This window comes from Prenolepis imparis, unplaced genomic scaffold, assembly GCF_030444845.1.
Source record: "Prenolepis imparis isolate NDT839.2.m4 unplaced genomic scaffold, iyPreImpa1.0 SCAF_6, whole genome shotgun sequence".
Classification (NCBI taxonomy): Eukaryota; Metazoa; Arthropoda; class Insecta; order Hymenoptera; family Formicidae; genus Prenolepis; species Prenolepis imparis.
The window spans coordinates 12,192,820-12,206,115 of NW_028141164.1; positions in this window are offsets into that span (position 1 = coordinate 12,192,820).

Here is a 13,296-nt window from a genome sequence, read left to right on the forward strand (position 1 = left end):
CTATACATAAATTAAGGATGCGTCGCACAGGGTCAGCGGTAAAAAAGTATCGATTCCTAATATATTAAGACGAGCCAAAAATTCATCGATTGTACATTTAAATAGTACATTGATTACAGAATCTTTTGGTACTAAGCAGACAACATCGTACAAACTTTTTCATTTGCTATACATAAATTAAGGATGCGTCGCATAGGGTCAGCGGTAAAAAAGTATCGATTTCTATTATTTAAAGACGAGCCAAAAATTCATCGATTATACATTTCATTAGTACATTGATTACAGAATCTTTTGGTACCATGCAGACACCAGCGTACAAACTTTTTCATTTGCTATACATAAATTAAGGATGCGTCGCATAGGGTCAGCGGTAAAAAAGTATCGATTTCTATTATTTAAAGACGAGCCAAAAATTCATCGATTATACATTTCATTAGTACATTGATTACAGAATCTTTTGGTACCATGCAGACACCAGCGTACAAATTATTTAATACGATAAACATAAAAAAGTATGCGTCGCACAGGTTCCGCGTCAAAAAAGTATCGATTTCTAATATATTAAGACGAGCCAAAAATTCATCGATTGTACATTTAAATAGTACATTGATTACAGAATTTTTTGGTACCAAGCAGACAACAGCGTACAAACTTTTTCATTTGCTATACATAAATTAAGGATGCGTCGACAGGGTCAGCGGTAAAAAAGTATCGATTTCTAATATATTAAGACGAGCCAAAAATTCATCGATTGTACATTTAAATAGTACATTGATTACAGAATCGTTTGGTACTAAGCAGACAACAGCGTACAAACTTTTTCATTTGCTATACATAAATTAAGGATGTGTCGCATAGGGTCAGCGGTAAAAAAGTATCGATTTCTATTATTTAAAGACGAGCCAAAAATTCATCGATTATACATTTGATTAGTACATTGTTTACAGAATCTTTTGGTACCAAGCAGACAACAGCGTACAAACTTTTTCATTTGCTATACATAAATTAAGGATGCATCGCACAGGGTCAGCGGTAAAAAAGTATCGATTTCTAATATATTAAGACAAGCCAAAAATTCATCGATTGTACATCTAAATAGTACATTGATTACAGAATCTTTTGGTACCAAGCAGACAACAGCGTACAAACTTTTTCATTTGCTATACATAAATTAAGGATGCGTCGACAGGGTCAGCGTCAAAAAAGTATCGATTTCTAATATTTAAAGACGAGCCAAAAATTCATCGATTATTCATTTAAATAGTACATTGATTACAGAATCTTTTGGTACCAAGCAGACACCAGCGTACAAATTATTTAATACGATAAACATAAAAAAGTATGCGTCGCACAGGGTCCGCGTCAAAAAAGTTTCAATTTCTAATATTTTAAGACGAGCCAAAAATTCATCGATTGTACATTTAAATAGTACATTGATTACAGAATCTTTTGGTACTAAGCAGACAACAGCGTACAAACTTTTTCATTTGCTATACATAAATTAAGGATGCGTCGCATAGGGTCAGCGGTAAAAAAGAATCGATTTCTATTATTTAAAGACGAGCCAAAAATTCATCGATTATACATTTGATTAGTACATTGATTACAGAATCTTTTGGTACCATGCAGACACCAGCGTACAAACTTTTTCATTTGCTATACATAAATTAAGGATGCGTCGCATAGGGTCAGCGGTAAAAAAGTATCGATTTCTATTATTTAAAGACGAGCCAAAAATTCATCGATTATACATTTCATTAGTACATTGATTACAGAATCTTTTGGTACTAAGCAGACAACAGCGTACAAACTTTTTCATTTGCTATACATAAATTAAGGATGCGTCGCATAGGGTCAGCGGTAAAAAAGTATCGATTTCTATTATTTAAAGACGAGCCAAAAATTCATCGATTATACATTTGATTAGTACATTGATTACAGAATCTTTTGGTACCATGCAGACACCAGCGTACAAATTTTTTAAAACGATAAACATAAAATAAGGATGCGTCGCACAGGCTCCGCGTCAAAAAAGTATCAATTTCTAATATTTTAAGACGAGCCAAAAATTCATCGATTGTACATTTAAATAGTACATTGATTACAGAATCTTTTGGTACCAAGCAGACAACAGCGTACAAACTTTTTCATTTGCTATACATAAATTAAGGATGCGTCGCACAGGGTCAGCGGTAAAAAAGTATCGATTTCTAATATATTAAGACAAGCCAAAAATTCATCTATTGTACATCTAAATAGTACATTGATTACAGAATCTTTTGGCACCAAGCAGACAACAGCGTACAAACTTTTTCATTTGCTATACATAAATTAAGGATGCGTCGACAGGGTCAGCGTCAAAAAAGTATCGATTTCTAATATTTAAAGACGAGCCAAAAATTCATCGATTATTCATTTAAATAGTACATTGATTACAGAATCTTTTGGTACCAAGCAGACAACAGCGTACAAATTATTTAATACGATAAACATAAAAAAGTATGCGTCGCACAGGGTCCGCGTCAAAAAAGTTTCAATTTCTAATATTTTAAGACGAGTCAAAAATTCATCGATTGTACATTTAAATAGTACATTGATTACAGAATCTTTTGGTACCAAGCAGACAACAGCGTACAAACTTTTTCATTTGCTATACATAAATTAAGGATGCGTCGCACAGGGTCAGCGGTAAAAAAGTATCGATTCCTAATATATTAAGACGAGCCAAAAATTCATCGATTGTACATTTAAATAGTACATTGATTACAGAATCTTTTGGTACTAAGCAGACAACAGCGTACAAACTTTTTCATTTGCTATACATAAATTAAGGATGCGTCGCATAGGGTCAGCGGTAAAAAAGTATCGATTTCTATTATTTAAAGACGAGCCAAAAATTCATCGATTATACATTTCATTAGTACATTGATTACAGAATCTTTTGGTACCATGCAGACACCAGCGTACAAATTATTTAATACGATAAACATAAAAAAGTATGCGTCGCACAGGTTCCGCGTCAAAAAAGTATCGATTTCTAATATATTAAGACGAGCCAAAAATTCATCGATTGTACATTTAAATAGTACATTGATTACAGAATCTTTTGGTACCAAGCAGACAACAGCGTACAAACTTTTTCATTTGCTATACATAAATTAAGGATGTGTCGCATAGGGTCAGCGGTAAAAAAGTATCGATTTCTATTATTTAAAGACGAGCCAAAAATTCATCGATTATACATTTGATTAGTACATTGATTACAGAATCTTTTGGTACCAAGCAGACAACAGCGTACAAACTTTTTCATTTGCTATACATAAATTAAGGATGCGTCGCTTAGGGTCAGCGGTAAAAAAGTATCGATTTCTAATATTTTTAGACGAGCCAAAAATTCATCGATTATACATTTGAATAGTACATTGATTACAGAATCTTTTGGTACCATGCAGACACCAGCGTACAAATTTTTTATTACGATAAACATAAAATAAGGATGCGTCGCACAGGTTCCGCGTCAAAAAAGTATCAATTTCTAATATTTTAAGACGAGCCAAAAACTCATCGATTATACATTTCATTAGTACATTGATTACAGAATCTTTTGGTATCATGCAGACACCAGCGTACAAACTTTTTCATTTGCTATACATAAATTAAGGATGCGTCGCATAGGGTCAGCGGTAAAAAAGTATCGATTTCTATTATTTAAAGACGAGCCAAAAATTCATCGATTATACATTTCATTAGTACATTGATTACAGAATCTTTTGGTACTAAGCAGACAACAGCGTACAAACTTTTTCATTTGCTATACATAAATTAAGGATGCGTCGCATAGGGTCAGCGGTAAAAAAGTATCGATTTCTATTATTTAAAGACGAGCCAAAAATTTATCGATTATACATTTGATTAGTACATTGATTACAGAATCTTTTGGTACCATGCAGACACCAGCGTACAAATTTTTTAATACGATAAACATAAAATAAGGATGCGTCGCACAGGGTCCGCGTCAAAAAAGTTTCAATTTCTATTATTTTAAGACGAGCCAAAAATTCATCGATTGTACATTTAAATAGTACATTGATTACAGAATCTTTTGGTACCAAGCAGAAAACAGCGTACAAACTTTTTCATTTGCTATACATAAATTAAGGATGCGTCGACAGGGTCAGCGTCAAAAAAGTATCGATTTCTAATATTTAAAGACGAGCCAAAAATTCATCGATTATACATTTAAATAGTACATTGATTACAGAATCTTTTGGTACCAAGCAGAGAACAGAGTACAAACTTTTTCATATGCTATACATAAATTAAGGATGCGTCGCATAGGGTCAGCGGTAAAAAAGTATCGATTTCTAATATTTAAAGACGAGCCAAAAATTCATCGATTATATATTTGATTAGTACATTGGTTACAGAATCTTTTGGTACCATGCAGACACCAGCGTACAAATTTTTTAATATGATAAACATAAAATAAGGATGCGTCGACAGGGTCCGCGTCAATAAAGTATCGATTTCTAATATATTAAGACGAGCCAAAAATTCATCGATTGTACATTTAAATAGTACATTGATTACAGAATCTTTTGGTACCAAGCAGACAACAGCGTACAAACTTTTTCATATGCCATACATAAATTAAGGATGCGTCGCACAGGGTCAGCGGTAAAAAAGTATCGATTTCTAATATATTAAGACGAGCCAAAAATTCATCGATTGTACATCTAAATAGTACATTGATTACAGAATCTTTTGGTACCAAGCAGACAACAGGGTACAAATTATTTAATACGATAAACATAAAAAAGTATGCGTCGCACAGGGTCCGCGTCAAAAAAGTATCGATTTCTATTATTTAAAGACGAGCCAAAAATTCATCGATTATACATTTCATTAGTACATTGATTACAGAATCTTTTGGTACCATGCAGACACCAGCGTACAAATTATTTAATACGATAAACATAAAATAGTATGCGTCGCACAGGGTCCGCGTCAAAAAAGTAACGATTTCTAATATATTAAGACGAGCCAAAAATTCATCGATTGTACATTTAAATAGTACATTTAATAGTACATTGATTACAGAATCTTTTGGTACCAAGCAGACAACAGCGTACAAACTTTTTCATTTGCTATACATAAATTAAGGATGCGTCGACAGTGTCAGCGTCAAAAAAGTATCGATTTCTAATATTTAAAGACGAGCCAAAAATTCATCGATTGTACATTTAAATAGTACATTGATTACAGAATCTTTTGGTACCAAGCATACAACAGCGTACAAACTTTTTCATTTGCTATACATAAATTAAGGATGCGTCGCATAGGGTCAGCGGTAAAAAAGTATCGATTTCTATTATTTAAAGACGAGCCAAAAATTCATCGATTATACATTTCATTAGTACATTGATTACAGAATCTTTTGGTACCATGCAGACACCAGCGTACAAATTATTTAATACGATAAACATAAAAAAGTATGCGTCGCACAGGGTCCGCGTCAAAAAAGTATCGATTTCTAATATATTAAGACGAGCCAAAAATTCATCGATTGTACATTTAAATAGTACATTGATTACAGAATCTTTTGGTACCAAGCAGACAACAGCGTACAAACTTTTTCATTTGCTATACATAAATTAAGGATGCGTCGCTTAGGGTCAGCGGTAAAAAAGTATCGATTTCTAATATTTTTAGACGAGCCAAAAATTCATCGATTATACATTTGAATAGTACATTGATTACAGAATCTTTTGGTACCATGCAGACACCAGCGTACAAATTTTTTATTACGATAAACATAAAATAAGGATGCGTCGCACAGGCTCCGCGTCAAAAAAGTATCAATTTCTAATATTTTAAGACGAGCCAAAAATTCATCGATTATACATTTCATTAGTACATTGATTACAGAATCTTTTGGTACCATGCAGACACCAGCGTACAAATTATTTAATACGATAAACATAAAAAAGTATGCGTCGCACAGGGTCCGCGTCAAAAAAGTATCGATTTCTAATATATTAAGACGAGCCAAAAATTCATCGATTGTACATTTAAATAGTACATTGATTACAGAATCTTTTGGTACCAAGCAGACAACAGCGTACAAACTTTTTCATTTGCCATACATAAATTAAGGATGCGTCGCACAGGGTCAGCGGTAAAAAAGTATCGGTTTCTAATATATTAAGACGAGCCAAAAATTCATCGATTGTACATTTAAATAGTACATTGATTACAGAATCTTTTGGTACCAAGCAGACAACAGCGTACAAACTTTTTCATTTGCTATACATAAATTAAGGATGTGTCGCATAGGGTCAGCGGTAAAAAAGTATCGATTTCTATTATTTAAAGACGAGCCAAAAATTCATCGATTATACATTTGATTAGTACATTGATTACAGAATCTTTTGGTACCAAGCAGACAACAGCGTACAAACTTTTTCATTTGCTATACATAAATTAAGGATGCATCGACAGGGTCAGCGTCAAAAAAGTATCGATTTCTAATATTTAAAGACGAGCCAAAAATTCATCGATTATTCATTTAAATAGTACAATGATTACAGAATCTTTTGGTACCAAGCAGACAACAGCGTACAAATTATTTAATACGATAAACATAAAAAAGTATGCGTCGCACAGGGTCCGCGTCAAAAAAATTTCAATTTCTAATATTTTAAGACGAGCCAAAAATTCATCGATTGTACATTTAAATAGTACATTGATTACAGAATCTTTTGGTACCAAGCAGACAACAGCGTACAAACTTTTTCATTTGCTATACATAAATTAAGGATGCGTCGCACAGGGTCAGCGGTAAAAAAGTATCGATTTCTAATATATTAAGACGAGCCAAAAATTCATCGATTGTACATTTAAATAGTACATTGATTACAGAATCTTTTGGTACTAAGCAGACAACAGCGTACAAACTTTTTCATTTGCTATACATAAATTAAGGATGCGTCGCATAGGGTCAGCGGTAAAAAAGTATTGATTTCTATTATTTAAAGACGAGCCAAAAATTCATCGATTATACATTTGATTAGTACATTGATTACAGAATCTTTTGGTACCAAGCAGACAACAGCGTACAAACTTTTTCATATGCTATACATAAATTAAGGATGCGTCGCATAGGGTCAGCGGTAAAAAAGTATCGATTTCTAATATTTAAAGACGAGCCAAAAATTCATCGATTATATATTTGATTAGTACATTGGTTACAGAATCTTTTGGTACCATGCAGACACCAGCGTACAAATTTTTTAATATGATAAACATAAAATAAGTATGCGTCGACAGGGTCCGCGTCAAAATAGTATCGATTTCTAATATATTAAGACGAGCCAAAAATTCATCGATTGTACATTTAAATAGTACATTGATTACAGAATCTTTTGGTACCAAGCAGACAACAGCGTACAAACTTTTTCATTTGCCATACATAAATTAAGGATGCGTCGCACAGGGTCAGCGGTAAAAAAGTATCGGTTTCTAATATATTAAGACGAGCCAAAAATTCATCGATTGTACATTTAAATAGTACATTGATTACAGAATCTTTTGGTACCAAGCAGACAACAGCGTACAAACTTTTTCATTTGCTACACATAAATTAAGGATGTGTCGCATAGGGTCAGCGGTAAAAAAGTATCGATTTCTATTATTTAAAGACGAGCCAAAAATTCATCGATTATACATTTGATTAGTACATTGATTACAGAATCTTTTGGTACCAAGCAGACAACAGCGTACAAACTTTTTCATTTGCTATACATAAATTAAGGATGCGTCGACAGGGTCAGCGTCAAAAAAGTATCGATTTCTAATATTTAAAGACGAGCCAAAAATTCATCGATTATTCATTTAAATAGTACAATGATTACAGAATCTTTTGGTACCAAGCAGACAACAGCGTACAAATTATTTAATACGATAAACATAAAAAAGTATGCGTCGCACAGGGTCCGCGTCAAAAAAATTTCAATTTCTAATATTTTAAGACGAGCCAAAAATTCATCGATTGTACATTTAAATAGTACATTGATTACAGAATCTTTTGGTACCAAGCAGACAACAGCGTACAAACTTTTTCATTTGCTATACATAAATTAAGGATGCGTCGCACAGGGTCAGCGGTAAAAAAGTATCGATTTCTAATATATTAAGACGAGCCAAAAATTCATCGATTGTACATTTAAATAGTACATTGATTACAGAATCTTTTTGTACTAAGCAGACAACAGCGTACAAACTTTTTCATTTGCTATACATAAATTAAGGATGCGTCGCATAGGGTCAGCGGTAAAAAAGTATCGGTTTCTAATATTTTAAGACGAGCCAAAAATTCATCGATTATACATTTTAATACTACATTGATTACAGAATCTTTTGGTACCAAGCAGACAACAGCGTACAAACTTTTTCATTTGCTATACATAAATTAAGGATGCGTCGCATAGGGTCAGCGGTAAAAAAGTATCGGTTTCTAATATTTTAAGACGAGCCAAAAATTCATCGATTATACATTTTAATACTACATTGATTACAGAATTATTTGATACCAAGCAGACACCAGCGTACAAATTTTTTAATACGATAAACATAAAATAAGGATGCGTCGCACAGGGTCCGCGTCAAAAAAGTATCAATCTCTAATATTTTAAGACGAGCCAAAAATTCATCGATTATACATTTTAACAGTACATTGATTACAGAATCTTTTTGTACCAAGCAGACAACTGCGTACAAACTTTTTCATTTGCTATACATAAATTAAGGATGCGTCGCATAGGGTCAGCGGGATAAATGTTTCAATCTCTAATATTTTAAGACGAGCCAAAAATTCATCGATTATACATTTTAATACTACATTGATTACAGAATTATTTGATACCAAGCAGACACCAGCGTACAAATTTTTTAATACGATAAACATAAAATAAGGATGCGTCGCACAGGGTCCGCGTCAAAAAAGTATCAATCTCTAATATTTTAAGACGAGCCAAAAATTCATCGATTATACATTTTAACAGTACATTGATTACAGAATCTTTTTGTACCAAGCAGACAACTGCGTACAAACTTTTTCATTTGCTATACATAAATTAAGGATGCGTCGCATAGGGTCAGCGGGATAAATGTTTCAATCTCTAATATTTTAAGACGAGCCAAAAATTCATCGATTATACATTTTAATACTACATTGATTACAGAATTATTTGATACCAAGCAGACACCAGCGTACAAATTTTTTAATACGATAAACATAAAATAAGGATGCGTCGCACAGGGTCCGCGTCAAAAAAGTATCAATCTCTAATATTTTAAGACGAGCCAAAAATTCATCGATTGTACATTTAAATAGTACATTGATTACAGAATCTTTTGGTACCAAGCAGACAACAGCGTACAAACTTTTTCATATGCTATACATAAATTAAGGATGCGTCGCATAGGGTCAGCGGTAAAAAAGTATCGATTTCTAATATTTAAAGACGAGCCAAAAATTCATCGATTATATATTTGATTAGTACATTGGTTACAGAATCTTTTGGTACCATGCAGACACCAGCGTACAAATTTTTTAATATGATAAACATAAAATAAGGATGCGTCGACAGGGTCCGCGTCAAAAAAGTATCGATTTCTAATATATTAAGACGAGCCAAAAATTCATCGATTGTACATTTAAATAGTACATTGATTACAGAATCTTTTGGTACCAAGCATACAACAGCGTACAAACTTTTTCATTTGCTATACATAAATTAAGGATGCGTCGACAGTGTCAGCGTCAAAAAAGTATCGATTTCTAATATTTAAAGACGAGCCAAAAATTCATCGATTATACATTTAAATAGTACATTGATTACAGAATCTTTTGGTACCAAGCAGACAACAGCGTACAAACTTTTTCATTTGCTATACATAAATTAAGGATGCGTCGCACAGGGTCAGCGTTAAAAAAGTATCGATTTCTAATATTTTAAGACGCGCCAAAAATTCATCGATTGTACATTTAAATAGTACATTGATTACAGAATCTTTTGGTACCAAGCAGACAACAGCGTACAAACTTTTTCATATGCTATACATAAATTAAGGATGCGTCGCATAGGGTCAGCGGTAAAAAAGTATCGATTTCTAATATTTAAAGACGAGCCAAAAATTCATCGATTATATATTTGATTAGTACATTGATTACAGAATCTTTTGGTACCAAGCAGACAACAGCGTACAAACTTTTTCATTTGCTATACATAAATTAAGGATGTGTCGCATAGGGTCAGCGGTAAAAAAGTATCGATTTCTATTATTTAAAGACGAGCCAAAAATTCATCGATTATACATTTGATTAGTACATTGATTACAGAATCTTTTGGTACCAAGCAGACAACAGCGTACAAACTTTTTCATTTGCTATACATAAATTAAGGATGCGTCGACAGGGTCAGCGTCAAAAAAGTATCGATTTCTAATATTTAAAGACGAGCCAAAAATTCATCGATTATTCATTTAAATAGTACAATGATTACAGAATCTTTTGGTACCAAGCAGACAACAGCGTACAAATTATTTAATACGATAAACATAAAAAAGTATGCGTCGCACAGGGTCCGCGTCAAAAAAATTTCAATTTCTAATATTTTAAGACGAGCCAAAAATTCATCGATTGTACATTTAAATAGTACATTGAAAACAGAATCTTTTGGTACCAAGCAGACAACAGCGTACAAACTTTTTCATTTGCTATACATAAATTAAGGATGCGTCGCACAGGGTCAGCGGTAAAAAAGTATCGATTTCTAATATATTAAGACGAGCCAAAAATTCATCGATTGTACATTTAAATAGTACATTGATTACAGAATCTTTTGGTACCAAGCAGACAACAGCGTACAAACTTTTTCATTTGCTATACATAAATTAAGGATGCGTCGACAGGGTAAGCGTCAAAAAAGTATCGATTTCTAATATTTAAAGACGAGCCAAAAATTCATCGATTATTCATTTAAATAGTACATTGATTACAGAATCTTTTGGTACCAAGCAGACAACAGCGTACAAACTTTTTCATTTGCTATACATAAATTAAGGATGCGTCGCACAGGGTCAGCGGTAAAAAAGTATCGATTTCTAATATATTAAGACGAGCCAAAAATTCATCGATTGTACATCTAAATAGTACATTGATTACAGAATCTTTTGGTACCAAGCAGACAACAGCGTACAAACTTTTTCATTTGCTATACATAAATTAAGGATGCGTCGCATAGGGTCAGCGGTAAAAAAGTAACGATTTCTAATATTTTAAGACGAGCCAAAAATTCATCGATTGTACATTTGATTAGTACATTGATTACAGAATCTTTTGGTTCCAAGCAGACAACAGCGTACAAACTTTTTCATATGCTATACATAAATTAAGGATGCGTCGCATAGGATCAGCGGTAAAAAAGTATCGATTTCTAATATTTAAAGACGAGCCAAAAATTCATCGATTATATATTTGATTAGTACATTGGTTACAGAATCTTTTGGTACCATGCAGACACCAGCGTACAAATTTTTTAATATGATAAACATAAAATAAGGATGCGTCGACAGGGTCCGCGTCAAAAAAGTATCGATTTCTAATATATTAAGACGAGCCAAAAATTCATCGATTGTACATTTAAATAGTACATTGATTACAGAATCTTTTGGTACCAAGCAGACAACAGCGTACAAACTTTTTCATTTGCTATACATAAATTAAGGATGCGTCGACAGGGTCAGCGTCAAAAAAGTATCGATTTCTAATATATTAAGACGAGCCAAAAATTCATCGATTGTACATTTAAATAGTACATTGATTACAGAATCTTTTGGTACTAAGCAGACAACAGCGTACAAACTTTTTCATTTGCTATACATAAATTAAGGATGAGTCGCATAGGGTCAGCGGTAAAAAAGTATCGATTTCTATTATTTAAAGACGAGCCAAAAATTCATCGATTATACATTTCATTAGTACATTGATTACAGAATCTTTTGGTACCATGCAGACACCAGCGTACAAACTTTTTCATTTGCTATACATAAATTAAGGATGCGTCGCATAGGGTCAGCGGTAAAAAAGTATCGATTTCTATTATTTAAAGACGAGCCAAAAATTCATCGATTATACATTTGATTAGTACATTGGTTACAGAATCTTTTGGTACTAAGCAGACAACAGCGTACAAACTTTTTCATTTGCTATACATAAATTAAGGATGCGTCGCATAGGGTCAGCGGTAAAAAAGTATCGATTTCAATTATTTAAAGACGAGCCAAAAATTCATCGATTATACATTTCATTAGTACATTGATTACAGAATCTTTTGGTACCATGCAGACACCAGGGTACAAATTATTTAATACGATAAACATAAAAAAGTATGCGTCGCACAGGGTCCGCGTCAAAAAAGTATCGATTTCTATTATTTAAAGACGAGCCAAAAATTCATCGATTATACATTTCATTAGTACATTGATTACAGAATCTTTTGGTACCATGCAGACACCAGCGTACAAATTATTTAATACGATAAACATAAAATAGTATGCGTCGCACAGGGTCCGCGTCAAAAAAGTAACGATTTCTAATATATTAAGACGAGCCAAAAATTCATCGATTGTACATTTAAATAGTACATTTAATAGTACATTGATTACAGAATCTTTTGGTACCAAGCAGACAACAGCGTACAAACTTTTTCATTTGCTATACATAAATTAAGGATGCGTCGACAGGGTCAGCGGTAAAAAAGTATCGATTTCTAATATATTAAGACGAGCCAAAAATTCATCGATTGTACATTTAAATAGTACATTGATTACAGAATCTTTTGGTACTAAGCAGACAACAGCGTACAAACTTTTTCATTTGCTATACATAAATTAAGGATGCGTCGCATAGGGTCAGCGGTAAAAAAGTAACGATTTCTAATATTTTAAGACGAGCCAAAAATTCATCGATTGTACATTTAAATAGTTCATTGATTACAGAATCTTTTGGTACCATGCAGACACCAGCGTACAAATTTTTTAATATGATAAACATAAAATAAGTATGCGTCGACAGGGTCCGCGTCAAAAAAGTATCGATTTCTAATATATTAAGACGAGCCAAAAATTCATCGATTGTACATTTAAATAGTACATTGATTACAGAATCTTTTGGTACCAAGCAGACAACAGCGTACAAACTTTTTCATTTGCCATACATAAATTAAGGATGCG